Genomic DNA, 25,108 nt, shown 5'->3' with positions numbered 1-25,108 from the left:
TTTTGCCTCTCATCTCACCCCTTTTGCCCTCCATTGAAAAAGCTTTTTCTTACCTTTTTATGACAGAAAATTTGCCCAAATTCATTTCTCCCTTTCTCTTTCCAATGTATTCCTACATCCCCTTAATTTTATTTTGAGATATCATTCCTTCCTATTCAACTCACCCTGTGCCCTCTGTCTATACATATGTATATATGTATAGACATATATATATACATATATGTATGTATGTATGTATGTATATGTGAATGTGTGTGTAATCCCTCCAACTACCCAAATATGGAAAAAAATTTCAAGAGTTACAAATATCATCTTTCCATGTAGGAATGTAAATAGTTTAACTTTAGTAAGTACCTTATGATTTCTCTTTCCTGTTTACCTCTTCATATTTCTCTTGATTCCTGTGTTTGCAAGTCAAATTTTCTATTCAGCTCGAATCTTTTCTTCAACAATGCTTGAAAGTCCTCTATTTCATTGAATGACCAATTTTCCCCCTGAAGTATTATACTCAGTTTTGCTGGGTAGGAGATTCTTGGTTTTAATTCAAGTTCCTTTCACCTCTGGAATATCATATTCCAAGCCCTTTGATCCTTTAATGTAGAAGCTGCTAGATCTTGTGTTATCCTGATTGTATTTCCACAATATCCAAATTGTTTCTTTCCACCTGCTTGCAATATTTCCTCCTTAACCTGGGAACCCTGGAATTTGGCTACCATATTTCTAGAAGTTGTTCTTTTTGCATCTGTTTTAGGAGGTAATTGTTGGACTCTTTCAGTATTTATTTTACTCTCTGATTCTAGAGGATTCAGGACAGTTTTCTTGGATAATTTCATGAAAGATGATGTCTAGGCTCTTTTTTTGATCAGGTTGTCCATAATTTTTAAATTGTCTCTCCTGGATCTATTTTCCAGACCAGTTGTTTTTCCAATGAGGTATTTCACATTGTCTTCTATTTTTTTTCATTCTTTTGGTTTTGTTTTATAATTTCTTGGTTTGTCATAAAGTCATTAGCTTCCATCTTCTCCATTCTAATTTTTAAAGAACTATTTTCTTCAGTGAGATTTTTAATCTCCTTTTCCATTTGGCTAATTCTGCTTTTCAAATCATTCTTCTCCTCATTGACTTTTCAGACCTCTTTTGCCATTTGAGTCAGTTTATTTTTAAAGGTGTTATTTTCTTCAGCATTTTGTGGGTCTTCTTTAGCAAGCTGTTGACTTGCTTTTTGTGATTTTCTCATGGTTTGTCATAAAGTTATTAGCTTCCATCTTCTCCATTCTAATTTTTAAAGAACTATTTTCTTCAGTGAGATTTTGAATCTCCTTTTCCATTTGGCTAATTCTGCTTTTCAAATCATTCTTCTCCTCATTGACTTTTCAGACCTCTTTTGCCATTTGAGTCAGTTTATTTTTAAAGGTGTTATTTTCTTCAGCATTTTGTGGGTCTTCTTTAGCAAGCTGTTGACTTGCTTTTTGTGATTTTCTCATTTCTCTTCCAAAATTTTCCTCCACCCCTCTTTCTTGATTTTCAAAATCCTTTTTGAACTCTTCCATGGCCTGAGACCTGCTTATTTATTTTGGAGGTTTTGGATGCAGGAGCCTTGACTTTTATGTCTTCCTCTGTGAAAGGATGGAAGAAAATTCCTGTTCACCAAAGATGTAACTTTCTATAGTCTTATTTTTTTCAAGAAACATATCCAAAGTTAATCGCAGCCTATGGTAGGAGATCAGGTAGGAGGGAGAGGAAAAAATAAGAAAGTTTAAAAAGAGCATGGCAGAGAAGAAAAGAAAACTTACAAGGAAGCAAAATGGACAGTTCTTAACACATTATTATTCACTGTACAGGTTTTCATGAAATGAAAATTTATTATTGTATATTGTGACTCCTCTCTTATTTTCTGCTATGCACATGACATGCTTTCTTTTTCTTTCTTACTTTGTATTTAAGTTTATGATATGTTTTTGTTCTTTTCTCCTTTCTGTATTTGTGTTCTGGTCTTTGAATGTAAAATAAAATTTAAAAAATATTAAAAAAAAAAGAATATCAAACACACATGGCAAGTGACATAATGAGATTTCTAGTTTGTTTCTCTGTTGGATCCTGATGGCTTATGCCTCCCACTATTGTGTTTGGAGGTATAGAGTGAGTGTGTAGTGTATTAGGGAGTCAGTAAAAGTGTCATTGTTCAAAGGAAGAAATGTCATATTAACTTTCTTACTAAAAATCTGACCATACACAATGAATAAATATGAAATGTACCACCTGACCTACAAGGAGGAAGTGAGAAGTTCTCACTTTTTCCAAAAAGCCTTAATCTCGTAATATCCTCTTTTAACTATATTTTCTATCTCCCAACACCATATTATCCCCAGTACTTCTTAACTTGAAATAAAGAAACATGATAATGATATTTCTTTTGCAAAGTGTTACTAAAGATACATTTCTAAAAAATTGAAACCAGGTCTCAGGAATAAGAGAATATGCTTAGCTTGTTTTTTATATATTTGGTATAAGGGTTTCTTCTCATTTCTTTTTCAATTTCCCCTTTTCCCTGTCCCTTTCCTCTTCTTCCCTTCCCTTGCTTTGCCTTTCCCCTTTCCTCTTTCCCTTCTGCCAAGCCTAGAGGCCTGTATTGGGCTACCCGAGTCTTTCCTACCTGTCCCAGGTCTTCGGCTGGCCACGCCGGATGCACATATGAGAGAAAGGACGTTCCAGAGTCGAACAGGGGTTGAGCTTTATTCCAGGGAATCGGTTACAAGTGCAGGGAGTGGTCTTCCTTAGGAGGAAGAGGGGGAGATTTCCTAAGGAGGCTAAGCTTAAGGGATTGGAAGTAGAAGTACAAGCAGGGAGAGAGGGGGAGGGGAGAGAGGAAAGAAAAGAAGCGGAGCCTTACTGTCCTCTTGGCTCCACACCTGCTAAGAGAGAGCTTTCTGGCTTCCTTAATCCTACTTAATCTTCAGCCACACAGTTTGCATCTCAATACCATGCTGTTAGGTAACTAGGTGTGCTCCAATCCGGGACGACCTCGAGGGCAGGGAGACTCCACCCATCAGGTATCTCCAGGGGAGAGGCGGAAATACCCGAGCTAGCCAAGCTAGCTCAGTCTGACCTTCTCGAACCCCCGCTGTTCATGGAGGGCCTCGTAAGACTCTAAGATTTAGAAGTCCCACTTTTACCTGCCCGAGACTGTCCACACGGAATTGAGCTTCCAGTCCCAACACCCTTCCTTCCATTTCCCTCCCCTTATTTCCCCTCTTCTCCTTTCTTTCTTTTCTTTTCCTATTTTTGCCTCTTTTTTTTCACTTGAGAAAAAGAAAAGGGGGAAAGAAATTAAATGGTTGCAAATTGAAAATATAAAGATATTAAAACATAATCAAAGCTATTCCAGAAAATCTAGCACCTATAGGTATACTGACCATGGCTCTACCTGCCATTCTAAAATTATCCAGCAATTCCTATAGTTTTTTTTTCCATTTCTAAATTTTGTCCCATCCCTCTCTTTTAACTTGCATCCTCAAATTTCATAAATTCATCACAATTCATTTGGTATGAAGGGGGAAAAGGGAAGGAACCTATAATCATTGTGTCTATAATATAAGTAAATTATAAAGATTCAAATTTGACAATTTAACATTTTCTAGTCATTACAATAAAGTGATGCCTCGAAATTCACTTGTGAGCTCCATTTCTCAAGGTGGACATATTTCTTTAAAAAAATGCTAATTTGATAAAATTTAAATTTTTTTTTTAGTTTGAAATTTAAATTAGGTACTCATTTGGGGATTGTTATGTATAAATGAGTACAATATTGGGCAGATGAGGTAGAAAGAATTGACACAGTGTGAGTATTTTGAAATAGCAGCAATGATAGCTGGAATTAGAGATTTATATTTAGTTGTTTATCAATTGGTAAAAAATGAAACAAAATGCTATTGCCTTTCCTTAGTTTATTTATCTTGACTTTACTGAAACTTTTAATATTAATTGATCACTCCTTCCACCTAGACACTGCTCTTTGTTTTTTCCTGTGATGCTGCTCCCCCTGGTTCTCTTTCTATTTATAAGAACACTTCTCAATGATCAGATTTTTCAACAATCATCTCTTATTTTGTCAACATCTATTGATTGAAGTATTATCTCTATGATAATCACTCCTATATCAATTTAACTAGCCTTAATATTTCCCATCAACTCGAGTCATACATCTCTCAACAAGACTTTGACTCTGGGTATGTCTGTTGCATTTCACACACAAACACACACACACACACAGATTTTCTGGGGCATGAGGGATAATCTCTGCCATTTGTCTAACATTGATATGAGCCCCTCATTCCCTATGGCCCACATTTTAAAACATCAGTGAGTAGGACTCCAATTTTATTTAACCATTTACAACAAAATTATCATTCACAAAGAGACATGTACTTCAAAGTTATATCAAGAAATAATGTAGAGCAAAGTGAGCAAATCCAAAAGAATGTTGTATACAATAACAATATTGTTTTAAGACCAACTGGGAGTGAATAAGTCATTTTGACTATTATAAATAGCCATATTAACTTTGAAAGACATGTGAAAGAAGACACTGCCTTTGGTAGAAGAATTCATTAATAGAAGCATGTCTAGAATGCCTAGAATTGTTTTCCATATATATATAAATGGATGTGTGTATATTATATATTTTGTGTGTGTGTGTGTGTGTGTGTGTGTATATATGTATACATACACAAAAATATGCATATATATGCATATTTGTACCTAATGGTAGTCATCTCTAGGATTGGAGAGGATAAAGGAGGAAAGAGAAATAAAGGAAAAAAATAGTGTCACATAACAGCTTTATTGAATATTTAAAAAGAATAACAATTGTACGTAATAGATTTGTAGTTTAACATAAAATCATCTTTTTTTTCTATTCTACCATGTATAGAAGTGTTTGTTTTATTTCTTAAATTCAAAATTAAATAAGGAATTTTTTAAGAAAGAACAAAAATATAAGCATTTTCCCCAACACTTTGGGTTCATGATCCTTCTTTATATGACCTTGTTCTCTGAGGAGGGGAGGGGAAATCTGTTTACAACTTGACTCTGTGCCTATATAGGATTTGTCCCTCCAAGTGCATTTCTAAAGCTCCATTGGCTTAGCATCCTAGACCATTGCTATTCAGTGCTACGTCCTGCTACACTGGACATAGTACATGCTCCAAAATTCTGGACTGCCATATCATTGTATCTCAGGCTCCTTGAGTTTTCCTGAAAAGGACAAAAAAAAGTCAAATTTCAAGGGCCAAAAATGGCCTAAGTGTAAAATTGGTGATTCTCAGTCCCTGCCTTGTCCCTTCCCCTTCCCCTTAGTGTAGGGTGTCACTTAATGTATGTGAAGGACTTCTTCACCCTGTGATGTGAATCCAGGAAAAACCCTGACTATGCTCAATCAGGTGATTTTAAAGGTGTAGTATTCTTGATACATAATCAATGGAAGCAACTGTTCACAATAACATAGTAGGTCCGTGCAAAAAGTCTACACATGTATATTTCTCCTATCTCCCAGGAGCAGGGCTCCCAACAACTTCCACATTAAAGAAAATATTTTAGATGGTCTACAGATGCAGTCAACCTACATTCTGCATCGTGTTTGTTGGATATAGACTAGGTGTTCTTTGAGGCCCCTTCTATTGCTATATGTTGGATGTTATAATCTTCTTCTGACTCTCCATCAAACATCTCAAACTCAATATAGTTAAAAAACAAACAGAAATGTATTTTTAAATGTTCTCTTCTCTTAAGCTTCCTGATTTCCAAAGACATGATCATCTTTCCAATCACCCAGTTTCATGGACTCCAAAGGATCCTTCTACTTCACCTACCCCATTCAATCATTTGCCACATCTTGGTGATTGTATCTCTAAAGCATTTATTTTGTCTTTCCCCACATTTATACTGATAAATACAGCTGTCACTGTAATACAGGCTCTTATCCCTAGTCTGTAGTCCTGTAATAGTATCTGTATGTATGTCCCCTAATTCTAGTCTTTTTCCTCTTTAATCCATCCTTTAAGCGGATGTTCAATAACCTTTGCAAAGCAGGTAAGAGGTCTGCCTATTCCACTTTTCTTCTCAAAACGTTTCAGAATCTGCTATCACCCCAAGATAAAAAGTGAACTTAGCAAAAAAAAATTTCCAACGGAAGTGGGTCACCAGAAAGTCATACCTGAGTTCTAGACTGTCACTAAAATGTAAACTGTTACTGGGACAAACAGAAATTATTTGAAAGGAAAAGACTATTAATGAAACAACAAAGCAAACCATGTGCCAAACAAGTTTCTGCTTCTCTTTTATGGAGGGACATGCTCCCAACAGTTTACCACCTCATTATTTGTGGAGGGGAATATAGGCAGAGAACTATAGTGGTCATAGAAAGCACAAAAGAGGTTTATACATATAAGGAATGCATGTGACAAGAGAATACATGTGACAGGGAATATGTATGAAAGGTTGGGTATGCCCTGAAGCTACTATTTCAACTCCCATTTGAAATGGATAAAGTTTGTTCCTAGAATGTACTTATTATTTTCCCTTAGGACTCTAGATTTGTTTATCCCTGAGGAATTGGAGATGGAGATATCTTTCTAATACTAGAACTCAGTGGTTGGCAAGCTACTACCAACCAGAAATTTAAAATATATTCTTAGTCAATGGGCCATACAAAAAAGGCAACAGGCTAGGATCATGGTTTACTGATTGCTGCTACACCTCATAAACCCTCAGTAGAATACATGATACCATGATAATCAATTGATATGAATTTTTCAGTCAAACTTAATTAGATTTTAAAGGCATATTTAAGGAAAGATAGTAAAAAAGCAGTTGGTACAAAGTATCTTCCTAAAAGTCTGTGGTGAACTCTACAGTGACTAAGTATAGCATTCAAGTAAAAGTTGGCTCACACTTAGGGTGCACATGTGGCTAAGAGTTAACTCACAGATACAGGAAGTCCTACAGTATTTAAGATATTCTCCTTAGCTGTGGTGTAGCTTTTCTGCTGGGCTCTTTGTGAAGTCTTGAATCTTTATATAAGCTGTTATCTACTCTTGATTCAGACACGGTCAATAGGCATTCTGGAATGTTGCCTTGAGGTCAAAGAAAATAGCCAAAATCCTCCAAACCTTTTGAAGTTCATACCCGCTTTAGCCAAGGGGGTATAGGGTGGGAAAAAGAAGACTAAGACTGAATTAATTCCCTCAAAATTAATTCCTTCTCAGGGATTTTACTAGAAATATTTCTCCTCTTTACTGCCAGACAGACAAACAGGTCCACCTAGGTCATTGGTTTTATGCAGGTCCCAGACGAAGAGATTGAATCCCAAATCAATCTGAACTTCATTTCTAGTAGAGAGGTATTTAGGCCATGCTCACATTTAGTGAATGTTTGAGATATGTTCTCACATGATATGTGTACCAAAATTAGATGAAAGTGGGGGAAATTTGTAATTTTAACATGACCTAGGCTCTGGGTATACAAAGACATATGGGAACTGTGTGGCTTATGCCTCCAGATCTTTAGAACCCATTGATATCCTTGATGGAAACACTAATCCCTGAGCTTTGCTAAGGATTGTAGCTGCTTTGCTACCTCTGTCACAATAGATTCTTCTCAATATCTCAGCAGAGTCATTTTGTGTTGGCTATCTCTTATAATCACCACCACCACCACCACCACCACCACCACCACCACCACCACCACCACAACCACCACCACCACCATCATCATCATCATCATCATCATCATCATAACCATCATCATTTGCTGGTCCTTTGTTTTATGTTTCCATCTATTGGTTGAGTTCTTATGCCTCTACTTCCCTGGAAGGGTAGATTAGTAAGTGTTCTTTAGTATATGGCCCTCAGACTATCTTTAGCCAACTACAGAAAGATAAAGAAAACCAAATTCTTTTCACTGAGCTACTTGCCTCCAGTGATTGCTCAGGATCCCTCTGCCTGAACTCTGTTCTTAGTTATGGTCTAGATTTTCTTTATTTCATATGACATCCCTAGTTCAGAAAATTATGTCCCCTGAATTATCTCTCTGTAAGTTCATTTTGTAAAACTTTAAAAGTGGTGAGGGGAGCTGGAATGAAGAGACTCTTTTTTAACCCCCAAATATTCCTGACTATCAATGCAAATGAACTCAGAAGCAAGTCTGAAAAATAACCAAGTTGAGCTGTGGAGAAAGCTACTTTTTAACCTATTTCCTAGCAACATTTGAAATCATTGTACTCAGAGCTCCTGTGTGAAGAACATTTCAAATCTCCAAATCATAATTTCAAATGAATCATACACATACGTGCTGTAGTAAACTAGCTTTTCTCTTTCATCCTATCTAATTTAATTTCTTAACTTTTGCCAACCTAACAGTACAGTTCGAGTATTATTGCATCTGCCTATTCTACTGGAGTCTTCCCATGCTTGAGATAGTCACCCCCCTAACTCACCAAAAGGTTTGAGCACCATCAGTTACCCTCAATATGGTTTAGCCTGTCTGCCAAGATGATTTGCCTGGGTGTGACTTCTGTGCATGCTATAGCTTCTTGGAGCCACAGGTGAGAGGTAAATGCCAGGTAGATACCCAATCTGGATCCGAGGCAGGATTTTAATGTAAATCTTCCTGACTCCAAGTTCAGCAATCTGTACATTTTGCCTTCTGACTATCTCTTAGCACCATATTTAGGGATGGTCTAAAAATTTACGGATTTTGTACTCTTTGAAATCCTGTTTACCATGCCCCCACCATCATTTCAGAAATATTAATGCTTAAAACTGAGACCCAGTTCATCCTTTCCTTGCTTTGTAGTTTGACATATTGAAAAAAATTCCCACAAAGTAACTAGACTACTTGGTTTAGCTACAATTGATGAAGATATTATTAGCATTTAATGGTCTTTTAACTTTAAAAATTAAATTTCATTTAACCTTGAAAAATTAAAAATTGTTTAATATAAATCCAACTATGTTTCATTGGCAAATGCATATTTTAAAACATCTCTTTTGAATTTCCATTTCAACAATAATCTATGACTGGAAAAAATCATTTTTCTCATCTCTGCAGAGATCAAATCTCCACAAGTATCTCTTCTGTGATATTGTATACCTCAAGCATATATGTGGATGAATAGAAAATTTCAATAAAGGCTATGTGGGTGAAAAATTAGCTCTTCTATACTGTAGATAAGTAATAAAAAGAGAAGAAAAAACGTGATTGTAAGGCATACCGTACATAGTTACTGATTTTGAGCTTTCATCTAAGCTCAATTGCTTCTGTTTGACATATGCCCCTGGTTCAATGGTCATATCATCTTCTAAATACCACAAGGCATTTTATTCAACAAACTTACTGCTCTACAAACAAAATACCCTTAGGAAGAAAGCTCTTAGAAGCACCAAAGGGAATGATATTATTTACTTTCCAATTCTGTCCTCCTATTCAAAGTTGGAATGCTCAAAGCCATGATATGCTCATCTCAATTTCTAAGATACCTCTAGAGAGTTATATTAGCAAAAGGTGAACCTTGACTGCTCTCTTGGTATAGTATCTCATAGGCATGAATTCACGAAGGGGAATAAAGAAGCTTGTTCAAAAGGGGGAAGGAAATCAAACTAAATTTGCCACGAGTAATGTGAAATCAAAGTAGACAAGTTAATAAGCCCAGGAACCATAGACTACCGCAGATAAAAAAAGAATGGTATTACTTTGATTCCATGAAAAAAATTGGAATTAATATCCCCTCAAAAAAATAAACAAATTAACAAACAGAAAACTCTTCTAAGAGCCTCATGCTCAATATTTCCTTTACTTTTATAGGTACACTTGGAAGACAGAGTATTAGTATTTCATCATTTCTAAGCATTATTAAATCTATTGTTGTGACTTCTTATGTTGAATATGTCAGCCTGATATTGGGTAACTTCATTTTTTGAAGAAGGAAAGCATGTTTATAGAGTCCTTTTGAGTATGTATAAAATGCTCTATTCAGAGCATCAATCAGCCATAGACATCAGAATTCTAATAAGCTTCCCTAGTTCATTACACCCTATAGGAGTTATTATAATACCAAATATACAGCAAAATTGAAATATGTCAAATATATTAAGCTAATGGATGCTAACATTTCTCATAGTATCATATGTGACTTTTGTTTAATTATTCAGTTGATTCTTTCCTGCCTTATGAAAAGTGCCACTCGTATACTGTTAATTGAATATAACATGTTATGCTGTGTTATATTACACAAATACACACTCAAATTAGTAGGTCCTTTGTTTAGGGGATGATCATGTACTACATAGAGAGTTCTGATCTAAGGGTCCAGTATCATTTTTATATTTCTATCAATTTCTTTACATGTGATTTTCCTTTGTAATCCTATCTTTTAGTTTACACACTTAAAATTATATATATGTAAAGAAGTAATCCACAGGCTTCACTATACAGCAAAAGGTCCATGACATTAAAAAAAGGTAAGATCTCCTATCTCGTATCAAAGATTTTATTCCCCTGTTATGAAATTAAATTATACAACAATGAGGTTTTATATGCCTAAGACTCAAAAAGGAATATAAATAAGCAATATGTTTACAACAACAACAAAAACTATGGAATTTGTGTATAATTAGATTTGTCATAATATTATAACTCTTTAATAGTTAGGTTATACATATAACATGTGTCAGACTGCTTACTAACCATCCTTTTCTCTCCTCACCAGGAAAAAAAGCAAAGATAGAAGTAGTGACTTTTGCAGAAGGCTGAGACATTTTGGAACATTATCTGTGGTGGAAGGAGAAGGTACTACTGTTGTCATCCTTAGGGAAGTAAATCATTTTATGTGGCAGAAGTGAAAAGAGAATATTCCAAACAAGAGGGAAGACCAATTTGAAGAAACAGATTGCAAATGAAATGTCACGTGCAAGGAACAAAAGTCAGTTCTTCCAGAACAAGGAGGAAAGCAATCAAAAACTTGGAAAGGCAGCTTTTGCCAAGATGGAAAGGGTTTTTAAATCAAAAAGAGCTTTCATTTTATCTTAGAGGAAATAGGGGACCAATGGAATTTTTCAAGTATGTGAATGATATGATTTGCCTTAGGCTTAAGGAAAATTTCTTTGACAGTTTTGTGTAGCATGAATTGAAGAGAGGAAAGATATGGTAAAGAAATTAGTAGACCATTGCTCCCAGTCTGAAAAAAAGACAATGAGTGCCAGAATTAGAGGCAGCCATTCGAGTATAGACAGACTTCATTTTATTGCACTTTGCTTTATCGTACTTAGATGCATTTTTTACAAATTGAAGATTTTTAGTAACTGCATAGAGCAAATCTATCAGCACCAATTTTCCAATAGCATGTGTCACATCATGTCCCTATGTCACATTTTGGGTATTCTTACAATATTTCAAGCTTTTTCATTATTATTTTATTATGGAGCAGCTAGGTGGTGCAGTGGATAGAGCACCAATGCAAGAGTCAGGAGGAATTGAGTTCAAATCTCACCTCAGACACTTGACACACACTAGCTATGTGACCTTGGGCAAGTCACTTAACCCCAATTAACTCATCCTGGGTTATCTCAGGTCAACCTGATGAATATCTGATCACTGGATTCAGATGACTGTGGAGGAGAAAGTGAGGCTGATGACCTGCACAGCCCTCCCTCACTCAAAACAAAGTCAAGTGCAGGTCATTATTTTATTCATAATGGTGATCAGTGATCTTTGATGTTACTATTGTAATTGCTTGGAGGCACCATAAACCACTCCTATAAAAGGGAGTATATTGATAATACATTTCTTTTGTTTTTTTATTTTAGTATAATTAAGTGCCTCTGATTGAATGTGATTAAAAAAGATTTTCCCCACTCATTAATGGGCCTGCTTGTCAAAGATTGTGAGGCCCTTTGGCTCTGAAAAAGGCATAAGTACTCTGGGGTGAGGTTTTACTTTGGGCCTTACTCTTTGGAAGTGTTTGTTTGACCAGATGAGACTCTGGGCAACCACTAAGAAGGCATTCCCCACCCCTGCTAACAAAACCCAGCTATTGGTGGTTATCTCTGGTAACTATGTATGTAAGTAATGGTCAGAAAATTGAATCTGTCTGTTGATTTATGATGCATATATTGCTTATGTCAGGCAGTTGGAAGCCATATCTGTTTGTCTTGATTTCTCTATATTTTCTCTGAAGTTCAGGGTGCTGACTTTTTTCCCCTGGACTAAGTGAATGATACATGTGCTTGATTAAAATGATTGTTGACCCCTGGAAAGTTGCATTTCCTTTGAGAAATGCAGATCTAAGCACCTGTGATGGCAGACCCTCCTGTGTATGTCAGGGTTCTTTCTAATACTCACAGCAAATTTAATCAATAAATGCTGTGCGTCTTTTGCCCACTCAACCAACTGGCCATTTCCCTATCTTCCTTCTTGTCCTCAGACCTCCCTAGTACCTGATACACAGCAAAAATTGAAATTAGACCAATTAATCACCCTTGAAAGACCTCCAAATATTCAAGTGAAAGGTACAGCTAACTGCTGTGGAAAATTTCATTATTAAGAAACTGCTATCACCACCCCAACCTACAGCAACCACTATCCTGATCAGTCAGTAGCCACCAACATAGAGGCAAGACACCCCTCCAGTCAAAAGGGGTGTCTAGGTAACTCTCTGATGGCCCAGATAATATTTAGCGTTTTTATAGCAAAAATATTTTAATTAAAATCTTTACATTGCTTTTTTAAAGATTTAATACTGTTAGACTATAGCACAGTGTAAATAGAACTTTTATATCCACTAGGAGACCAAAAAAATCATAAAACTTGTTTTACTACGGTGCTCACTTTATTGTGGTGAGCTGGAACCAAACCTCAACATCTCCAAGGTATGCCTGTAATAGGAAGGAGACAAATGTGGACGTTGAAATTACAGCATTTGCATATGTCTTGTAGAAGAGAAAGAGGGGTCAAAAACATTGCTGAGATTATGGACCTGGGTGACTTGAAGAAGGGTAGGAGACTTGATAGAAAAGGGAAAGTCAGAAGAAGATGTTTAGGGGTGAGGTGGACAATAATTTCTATAAAATACATTCTTCCCTATTCATCCCTTCCTGCACTTTGCTTCACCAACAGCGATCTTCCAGAGAACAAAATAACTTTGCAGTCCCTCATAAAAAAGTTCTGGCCAATTCCCTTTCCTTAAAGTTGAACAAATATTCTCCATTTGCTTTATACATTGTTTGAGTACTCTCCTGATAGAAGTGGTTAAGGACATGGCTTTTTAAGTCACTGTGTGGTTTTATTCAATATAATGAATTCAAAGCAATCAAAATATGCTGGGTAAAAATTCAGCATAGTTTTTTCATCTACAACTGCATATTTGTTAACTTAGTAAGCATAAAAGCAATATTAACAGTATACTAACTCCATAAGATTTTTAGGGGTGGGAGCAGGGCTATTCATCTAATTAAATTATCAGCCACAAAAATGTAATGAAAGTTTCCTCCTAAGGAAGGCTTTTAAAAGGCAATACATAGCCTGATGAATTTGCAAGTGGAAGGGATATTGAAAATCACATGATCAAACTCCCTCATTTTACAGATGAGAAATGAGGATAAAGAGTGGTTAAATAATGTCCATAGTCTGGAAGAAGCAATAAAGAGCAGAATCTAGGTTTTAATTTAAGTCCACTGAATCCAAATCCAGCATTATTTCTACTGTCCTAACTTGCCACATTGGCTATGAAATACTTTACCTTCTCAAAAATTTTTCTTACTTATTCTTTCAAAAAATTGTTTTTATGAGTGAAAATCTGTTTCACTGTTTCATTTTCCCACCTCCAGTGAGAAAGAAAGAAAATAAATAGCTCTCTCCTCTCCTCTTGTTGACCTTGAAAGAACCATAAAATATTTCTCCAGAAAAATCCTGAATCAGGGGGCACAGTGAAGGGGCAAACAGTCTCATAACATCTTCAAAATAGCTAAAGGGGATTCCTTTTACTCTGGCAGAGGCAAACTGGAAGGAGAGGGGCCCCAGCATGGTGGAAACACACACTAGGACCCAGATGTGTCTCAGTCCTAGGAGAGGAGCTCCAGGAGATGTGGAAACTTGCACTAGGAACCAGGAGTGCCTCAGTGCTCCAGAGGAAATGGGAAGACAATAGGCCAGTTGGGATCACCAAGCCCTAAGCTTTTCTTTCCCACAGCTCAGCTGAGGAGATCTCCTAGGACCAGAACACACCTCCCCCACACTTAACAAGCTAGCCCCAGGGCTGATCAAGGAAACACAAAACAAAAAAATAAAAAGGCATCTGCCCTTAGCTATTTTATACCAGTCAGCTCAACACCAAATTCTGCAGCTTCTACCTGAAAGAACCAGAAGCCACAACACAAATCACCATCATGATCAAGAAAAAGCAAAGTAAGGGAGAAAAACCATAGAATCTTTCTATGTGGACAAGGAGAAAAGAAGAATACCAAAGAGGAGAGTAGTGAGATCATACTTCCATTTAACACTTCAGAAGAGACTATGAACTGCTCACATGCACAAACAGTTCTCCTGGAACAGGTGAAGAAGGAAACAGAAGAAAAACTGGCCAATGATTTTAAAAATATGAAAAAAGAATTCACTGATGAGAGCATCTCTTTAAAAAGGAAAATTGAACAAATGGAAAAGGAAACACAAAACCTAACTGGGAAAACTGGACAAATCGAAAAGGAAGTACAAAAACTAACTGGAGAAAATAATTCCTTAAAAGGAATAATTAGACAGATGGAAAAAGAGATGTAAAAATTAACTGAACAATTTGATAAAAATTAGAATTGGGCAAGTAGAAACTAATGACTCTATGAGACATTAAGAATCAATCAAACAAAATCTAAAGAACGAAAAGATAGAAGAAAATATAAAATATATAATTGGAAAAACAAATGACCTGGAAAATAGATCCAAGAGAGAAAATTTAAGAATTATTGGCTTACCAGAAGGCCATGACATAAAAGAGTCTGGATAATATCTTTCAAGAAATCACCAAGGAAAACTGCCCAGAAATGCCGGATCCAGAGAGCAAAATAGTCATTGAAAGAATCCACCGTTCACCTCTCGAAAGGGATCCCAAACTAAAAATTCCAAGAAATATTGTTGCCAAATTGCAGAATTATGAAGTGAACTAGAAAATACTCCTGGCAGTCAGAGAGAAACCATTCAAATATCAAGGAGCAACAATGAGGATCACACATGACCTTGCAGCTTCTACATTAAAAGATCAAAGGAATTGGAATATGACATTCCATAAGGCAAAAGAGCTGAGACTACTACCAAGGCTCAATTGCCTAGCAAAGTTCAGCATAACATTTCAGGCAAGGAGACGGACATTCAATGAAATTAAGGATTTCTAGACCTTCCTAACAAAAAAGTCAGAAGTTAATAGAAAATTTAATCTTCAAATGCAGGTCGCAAGTGAGGCATAAAAAAAGGAAAACAGAGGAAAAGGAAAAAACTTGTTACTCAATTTAGGCAAACTGTTTACCTCCCTATAAGTGAAGAGGATACTAGTTAATTCGGAGAATTGCACATCTATTATGAAATTTGAAAGAGATATACATAGAGGGAACAGGTATGAATTAAATGATGTGATAAAAATATGATTTAAGCATGTGAAGGGATTGTAACAGGAGATGTGAAAAGGAAAAAGAAGAAAATGGTAAATTACATCACAGGAAGAAGTATAAAATTATAGAATAGGGAAAGAGGGGAAAGAGATGAGCATTGTTTGAGAGGTGCTCTCATCTGATTTGGTTCAAGGAGGAAGCAATAAACTTAATTTAGTATATATGTCTAACTAGCTCTAGAGGGTGTAGGAGTGAAATGGGGAAGAAAGAGGAGGGGAAGTTAAAAGGGAGGGAGGAAGCAGTAAGGGTAAAGGGGAGTATAAGGAAGGGGGGCTAAAAGAAGGAAGGGAAGGCTGCATAAAGTGGTGGTGAAAAGTGAAAACAATTGAGGAGGGGAAGGGAGAGGGGTGAGCTAAAAGCACAAATCATGGGAAAGAGGATGGAGGGGAAGACACAAATTGCAATCATAACTGTGAATGTGAATGGAATGAACTCTCCCATAAAATGGAGACAGATAGCAGAATAGATTAAAAGCCATAATCCAAGAATATGTTGTTTACAAGAAACACATCTGAAACAGGGTGGGGAGGGATACACAGAGGGTAAAGGTACAAGGGTGGAGCAGAATATATTATGCTTCAGCTGATTGAAGAAAGGTAGGGTTAGCCATCCTAATCTCAGACAAAGCAAAAGCAAAAATAGATCAAATCAAAAGAGATAAGAAAGGAAACTATACCCTGCTAAAAGGCACCATAGACAAGGAAGCAATATCATTACTAAACATGTAAACTCCAAGTGGTATAGCATCCACATTCTTAGAGGAGAGGTTGGAGGACTTGAAGGAAGAAATTGACAGCAAAACTATACTGGTGGGGGACCTCAACCTTCCCCTCTCTGAACTTGAAAAATCTAACCTGAAAATGAACAAGAAAGAGGCTATAGAGGTAAATAAAACTCTGGATAAGGTAGATATGATAGATCTCTGGAGAAAACTGAATGTGAATAAGAAGGAATATACCTTTTTTTCTCAGCAATACATGGCACATATACAAAAATTGACTATGTTCTAGGGCATAAAAACCTCACAATCCAGTACAGAAAGGCAGAAATAATCAATCCATTCTTCCTAGATCATAATGCAATAAAAGTTATATGTAATAAAAGGCCATGGAAATATAAACCAAAATTTAATTGGAAACTAAATAATCTAATCCTAAAGAAGGTGTGGGTTAAAACAAGAAATCAAAGAAACAATCAACAACTTCATTCAAGAGAATGACAATAATGAGACAACCTACCAAACCTTATGGGATACTACAACAGCAATTCTTATGGGAAGTTTTATATCTTTGAATGCCTACCTCAGTAAAATAGAGAAAGAGGAGATCAATGACTTGGGCATGCAGCTGAAAAAGCTAGAAAAAAACAAATTGAAAAGCCCCAAGTAAATACCAAATTAGAAATACTGAAAACCAAAAGAGAGGTCAATAAAATTGAAAATAAGAAAACTATTGAATTAATAAATAAAACCAATAGTTGGTTTTCTGAAAAAACTAACAAAATCAATAAACATTTAGTCAATCTGATTAAAAAAAGAAAGAAGAAAACTAAATTACTAAAAACAGAAATGAAAGGTGTGAACTCACCTCCAATGAGGAGGAAATAAAAACAATAATTAGACATTACTTTGCCCAACTTTATGCCCATAAATTCGACAATCTAAATGAGATGGATGAGTATTTTAAAAAAATACATATTGCCCAGATGAACAGAAGAGGAAGTTGAATACTTAAACAATCCCATTTCAGAAAAAGAAATTGAACAAGCCATCAGTGAGAAAAAATTTCCAGAGCCAGATGGATTTACAAGTAAATTCTATCAAAACATTTAAAGAACAGTTAATTCCAATACCAATACTTTTGAAAATTGGGGAAAAAGAAGTCCTCAAATTCTCTTTATGATACAAATATGGTTTCAATACCTAAACCAGGAAGAGACAAAACAGAGAAAGAAAATTATAGACCCATTTCTCTAATTAATATAGATGCAAAAATTTTAAATAAGGTTTTAGCAAAATGAATACAGCATCTTATCATGAGAATAATGCATTATGATCAGGTAGAACTCATACCAGGAATGCAGGACTGTTTCATTATTAGGAAAACTGTTAGCATTATCGACCTTAACAACAACAAAACTAACAGATACCACATGATTATCTCAATAGACGCAGAAAAAGCTTTTGACAAAATAGAACACCCATTCTTATTAAAAACTTTGGAGAGCATAGGAATAAAGGGAATTTTCCACAAAATAATAAGCATTATCTACCTAAAACCTTCTGCAAGTACTATATGCAATGGTGATAAGCTAGATGCATTTCCAATAAGATCAGGGTGAAACAAGGATGTCCATTATCGCCACTATTATTCGATATGGTACTAGAAATGTTAGGTATAGCAATTAGATAGGATAAAAAAATTGAAGGAATTCAAATAGGCAAAGAAGAAAGTATGTTATTATTCTTTACAATGATATGATGGTATACTTAGAAAATTCCAGAGATTCAAGTAAAGAAGTACTTGAAATAGTGAACAACTCTGGCAAAGTTGCAGATTACAAAATAAACCCACACAAATCATCTGCATTTCTATATATTAGTAACAAAGCCCAATAGCAAGAGATAAAAATAGAAATTCCATTTAAAGTTAGGGTAGACACTATAAAATTTTTGGGAGTTTACCTAGCAAAACAAACCCAGGGATTATATGAACACAACTACAAGATACTTTTCACAGAAATAAAGTCAGATCTAAATAAGTGCAAAAATATCATTTTCTCATGGGTAGGCTGAGCCAATTTAAATGACAATTCTGCCTAAATTAATTTACTTATTCAGTGCCATACAAATTAAACTATCAGATAATTATTTTCTAGAGCTGGAAAAATAATAGCAAAATTCATCTGGAAGAACAAAAGGTCCAGAATATCAAGGGGGCTAATGAAAAGAAAAACTAACGAAAGTAGCCTAGAGCTACCAGATCTCAAATTGCATTATAAAGCAGCAATTATCAAAATCACTTGGTACTGGCTAAGAAACAGAAGGGTACAAAAGTGGAATAAGCTAGATACTCAAGACACAGTTGACAATGAGTATAGCAGTCTACTGTCTGATAAACCCAAGGATCCCAGCTTCTGGGATAAGAACTCACTGACAAAAATTACTGGGAAAAGTGGATAAAAGTGTAGCAGAAACTAGGCATAGACCAATATCTGACACTGTACATAAGAATAAAATCCAGATGGGTACACGATCTAGGTATAAAAGTTGATACTATAGACATATTGGTGGAGCAAAGAATAGTGTATTTATCAAATTTATGGAGAAGGGAAGAATTTTTGACTAAAGAAGAGATAGAAAACATTGTGAAGTGTGAGATGGATAATTGTGATTACATTAAACTGAAAAGTTTTTGCACAACCAAATCCAGTGCAACCAAAATTCGGAGGGATGTAGAAAACTGGGAAAGAATTTTTACAGCTAATGTCAGTGATAAAGACCTCATCTCTAAAACATTTAGAGAACTGAGTCAAATGTACAAAAGTACAAGTCATTCGCCAATTGAATTGGTCAAAGAATATAAACAGGCAATTTTCAGAGTAAGACATTAAAGATATCTATAGTCGTATGAAAAAATGTTCTAAATCACTTTTGATTAGAGAGGTACAAATCAAAACAACTCTGAGGTACCATATCGCACCTATCAGATTAACAAACATGACAGAACAGGAAGATGATAAATGCTGGAGAAGATGTGGGAGAGTTGGAACACTAATAGACTGTTGGTGGAGCTGTGAGCTGATTCATCCATTCTGGAGAGCAATTTGGAACTATACCCAAAGGGCTACAAAAATGTGCATACCCTTTGACCCAGCAATAGCACTTCTAGGACTGTATCCCCAAGAGATCATAAAAATGGGAAAGGGTCCCACATGCACAAATATTTTTATAGCAGCACTCTTTGTGGTGGCCAAAAACTGGAAATCAAGGGGATGCACAACAATTGGGAAATGATTGAATAAATTATGGCACATGAATGTAATGGTATAATATTTTCCTATAAGAAATGATGAACAGGAAGACTTCAGAGAGGCCTGGAAAGACTTCTATGAACTGATCCTGAGAGAAAGGAACAGAACCAGGAGAACTTTGTGCACAGCAATGACCACACTGTGCATTTGTTTGTTTCTTTTTTGTTGTTTTTTTTTTTTTTCTGGTAGACTTGGAACTTCATTGCAAAGCAAGGACTTAAAAAAAATTCCCAGTGGTCTTCTAAGGCAAAATGCCTTCCACATCCAGAGAAAGAACTATGGAATTCAATCACAGAATGTAGCAGATCATTTCTGCGTGTGTGTGTGTGTGTGTGTGTGTGTCTGTGTGTGTGCATTGTGTTTTGGTTTGTTAGATGATTTCTCCCATTCATTTTAATTCTTCAGCACTGCATGACTATAGTGAAAATATATTTAATAGTAATGTATGTGTAGAACCTATACAAAATTGTATGCCGTCTCGGGGAGGAAGGAGGAAAGTAGGGGGGATTGTACAACATTGGAAGTAAATAAAATTATTTCATAAAAGAAAAAAATGAACAGGAACAAAAATCTGGAGAGACTTTTATGAACTGATGCTGAGTGAGGGTTACAGAACCAGAAGAACATTGTACGCAGTAACAACCACATTGTGTGATGGCTAACTTTGTTAAACTTGGCTCTTCTCAGCAATGCAATGTTCTAAGACAATTGCAAAAGGCTTGTGAAGGAAAATGCTATCCACACCAGAGAAAGAATTATGGAGTCTGAATGCAGAACCAAGTATATTATTTGTAGTCTCTCTTTTTTGTTTTGTTTTGTTTTGTTGTCTTTCTTCTATTTTTGTGGTTCAATCCATTGGTTATTATTCTTCTTTGCAACGTGGCTAATGTGAAATTATGTTTGGTGTGAATATATATGTAGAGTCTATGTCAGATTGCATGTCATTCTGGGGGCAGGGGAGGGAGAAAATTTAAAATTCAAAAGTTTGTGGAGCTGAATTTTGTAAACTAAAATTAAATTAATTTAGTTAAAAAAGAAATAAATGTTGAGTAGACAGACTTCAGAAAAACCTACAAGGACTTACATGAACTGAGGCTGAGTGAAGTGAGCAGAGCAGAACCAGAAGAACGTTGGACACATTGACAGCAACATCCCATGATGATCAACTTAGCTCTTCACAGCAATGCAATGATCCAAGACAATTCCAAAGGAGTCATGATGGAAAATGCTGACCACAACCAGACAAAGAAATATAGAGTATGAATAGAAATCAGCACATACTATTTTCACTTTTTTCTTTCTTATGTTTTCCCCTTTTGTTCTTATTCTTCTTTCACAACATTACTAATGTGGAAATATGTTTTACATGATTGTTCAAGTATAACCTCTATCAGAGTGCTTGTTATCTTTGGGAAGGGAGAGGAAAGGGAGGGAGAAAAACTTATAGCTCAAACTCTTACAAAGATGAATATTGAAAACTATCTTTACATGTAATTAGTAAAAATAAAATATTGTTTAAAATTGAGTACTCTGGCATTATGGCGGGTTAATACATAGATCAGAATTTCTAAGTCTTTTAAAGTTTAAAGAGTGTTCACTTGGTTTTGCTTACTTTGCTCTGCATCAGTTCTTCCAAATCTTTCTAAATTTTGATGAAACTGTTCTCTATATTTTTACAACACAATAGCATTCTATCAAATTAACATATCATAACTTGGTCAGTCACACCCCAATTGACGAGAATATTCTCAGCTTCTAATTGTTTGCCAACACATATCAAAAAGAGAGAATATTCAAACACGCTCAGAAATGTATATAAGTCCTTTTCTTCTTTTTTTGATCTTTTCAGGAAGAATAATGTCATTGCTGGAGTAAAGGGAATGTACAATTCAGTAACTTTCAGGACATTTTTCCAGAATGGATGAAACAATTCACAGGTCCACCAGAAGTACAATAACAGCTGTTTTCCAAAACTCCCCAACATTTGTCATTTTCACTTTTTATCAACTTTGTCAATGTGTTGAGTTTGAATTCGAACCTCAGAGTCTTCTTAATTTGTATTTCTCTATTTGTTGGTGATTTGGAATATTTTCCCATATAGCTACTGATGGTTCAGAATGCTTTATTTTAAAATTGTTGGTTCATTTCCTTAGACTCTTTATCAATTAAAAGTTTGTTCTTATTTGTATAAATTTGAGTCAATCATTTAAACGTCTTAGAAATGATATCCTTCTCAGACATATTTTGAAATGATTTTCCCCAATTCTCTTCTTCTCTTCCAATTTTTATATTCATGTGTTTTCATAGTTATATTCCCTAACTATTTTTGTCTGCTCTATTTTCATACATTTCCTTCTCTTTGTTTTCTGGCTACTCTTTATAAAGAAAGAAAGGGTAGTGAGAGGGGAATTTGCTCAGTACCAGTGCTCAAGATTTGGTGCAATTTGTTTCTATTTTCTTCTCTTTTCTTAACCCAGAGCCCAATCACAGCTTACTCTTTCTTTAAACTCCTCTGTCAATCTATCTTCTTCATTTAGATTGATTTTTCAGATAAGCCTTTCCTTTAACCTAGTTTACTTCTTATTAGTTTTTGCCCTTTCCCTCTTGTTTCCTTGTTAAATGATTTTTTTTTTTTACCTTATAAGTGACAGGTTCAAGTGAAGAAAAAAAAAGCACACCTACTTCTTCCATGTTTATATAGTCTTCTATTTTTATGCCCCAAATATATGAATTAATTTCCCTCAACCATTCTGTCTCTTTTCCCTCCTTTCTGTCCTTTTCATTATCATCACAACATAACAAAACCACTCAAAAACCCTGTGTCTTATTGACTTTCATCTATGACTCCTTGGTGAGAGTTCTGAATGCTGATGTAGATGGTAGTGGTGATGACCACTGTATTTATATAGTGTTTCATGGCTTATCAAGTGCTTTTACAAATATTATTTTAGTTTATCCTCACAATAACCCTGGGAGGTAATTGCTAATATAATGCTCACATAATTAACAAGGGTTTGAAGCCATATTTGAACTCAGTTCTTGATTCCAGACCCAGGGCTCCCTGCATTGAATCACCTTGCAGCCTCTTGTCTTACCTCATCACATTAGAATGTGAAGTTTATTCTTGTTTAGTTCATTGTGACCCCTCACTCATGTTTGCCTTTTTATAATTCTCTTGTCTACATTATTTATATTTCAAAATTTCTATTCAACTTTGGTCTTTTCATGAGAAATACTTGGAAGTCCTTTATTTCATTGCAATTTTTTTGAAAGATTTTAAAAAGCTGAATTTTAAATTTGATTCTGTAGGTAACAGAGTGTCACTGGATTAGTTGAATAAGGAGATGATATTCAATAGATTCTAGTGGCTCCCCATTGCTCCGGTATCAAATATAAAGACATTTTAAAAAATGTGTTTGTTTTATTTTTAGTTTACAACATTCAATTCCACAAACTTTTGAGTTTTAAATTTTCTCCCTTTCCTCAAGATGGCATGCAGTTTGATATAATCTCTACATATACATTCATATTAAACATATTTTCTTATCAGTTATGTTGTGAAGAAGAATTATAACTAATGGAATGAACCACAAGAAAGAAAAAAACAATACAAAACAAAAAAGAGAGAGTAAATGGTATGCTTCATTCTGCATTCAGACTCCATAATTCTTTCTCTAGATGTGGATAGCATTTTCTATCATGAACCTTTTGGACTTGGCTTAGAACCTTGCATTACTGAGAAGAGCCAAGTTTATCAAAGGTAGTCATCAGACAATATGTCTGTAACTTTGTACAATGTTCTCCTGGTTCTGCTTCCCCTCATTAAGCATCAATTCATATAAGTCTTTCCAGGTTTTTCTGAAGTCCACCTGCTCATCATTTCATAACTCCTTTTTTTCACCCTAGGATTGTACCCGGTTTACTGAGGAAATTATTATTAGTTGCAAGTCTACATATCTTTTTCTTTCAGGAATATTGTATTTCATCCTCTCTACCACTTTATAGGAAAGACTGATAAATTCTGTCTCATCCTGACACTTGGTTTTCGGGGCTTCAATTCTTTCTAGACAGTTGAAATATTTTATCTTTGACTTGGAAGTTCTTGATTTTGGGATAATATTCCTGGGAGTTTTCATTTAAGGGTTTCTTTCAGGAGGTGACTATTGAATTATTTCTATTTCCAGATTTCTCCCTCAAAAGAACTCTAAGAAGTTTTCTTTCAAGATTTCTTAAAATATGCTGTAGAGATTACTTTTTTTTTTTTTTGGTCATGTCTTCCAGATAGCACAATGCTTTTTAAATTATCTCTCTTCAGTCTTAAATGCACATGTACCTACTATTCTAACACCTTGGCTATAAAATTTCAATTTTTTCTTAAAGAATAGAATGCAAATGGCCAATGTTATGACTTTATGAGGCTGGAAACTAACGTTATCAATATTACTTTTGTCTTAATTCAAGTACATTGTGCTTGTAAGAATTGCTCCTGGACTTACAGTTTTGTTTTGTTTTGTTTTGTTTTTCCTTTTTAGAAAATTCATACTCTAACAGTATGCTTTCAGCATAAAGGGTGCCCAATTAAAATGTAATTTCTGCATCATATTATAAACCAAAGACTTTTTTTAAAATAAAGCTTCATATTCTTATTTTTCACTACACACACAAACACATTGTTTATACCAAAGTAATTCTCATTCTTTCATGTCTCCACTACAAACACTAAACAGAAAAGGGCTTCTTGCTGTGAAGTAGGGACATAAAAATATTTAACTGAAAGTTATTGCAAAGCTATTTTTTCCTATGCAATATTTTCTCGGTATAATTACCTTTGCTGTGTCAGCTGGACAAACTTGGAATCTCAATCTTTCCTAGGAAAGAATAAGAAAGCATTAATTCTGGTAAACTGGGAATAGCAACAGAGCCAATTCTATTATCATAAATATATACTATAGTGCAATTTATTAGTGCAAGAAACACTAACATATGTAAACTTCCCTCTGGGAAATGAAAAGATAGTGTACATCACTTACATAGACATAGTATGGTACAGCAACTGATGCTGATTATCTGAAATCAAAAAGGTAAGCAAAAATTGGATTTTTTTTAAAGAAAAAACTATTGTACTGTCAATAGGTTAAAAGATAGAAGCAAACAAGTTGAGCAAAAAAATGGATATTGAAAAGAAAAGGAGAGAATTTGTTACTAAACCAAATGAAGAGTATTTATGCTTGTGTATGTTTCATCAAAGTGTGTAAGCAGAAGTATAATTACAGATTAGAGGTAAACCTTGTTTTTAACAACCATTCAAACGATTATATGGTAGTCCAAATCCTACCAAGATGTAAATATTGTCAATAGAAACCTGGTTATAG

Source organism: Notamacropus eugenii, chromosome 6, assembly GCF_028372415.1.
Source record: "Notamacropus eugenii isolate mMacEug1 chromosome 6, mMacEug1.pri_v2, whole genome shotgun sequence".
In the NCBI taxonomy this organism is placed as follows: domain Eukaryota; kingdom Metazoa; phylum Chordata; class Mammalia; order Diprotodontia; family Macropodidae; genus Notamacropus; species Notamacropus eugenii.
The sequence above is the reverse complement of the archived record's forward strand: the minus strand, read 5'-3'. Positions refer to the sequence as shown.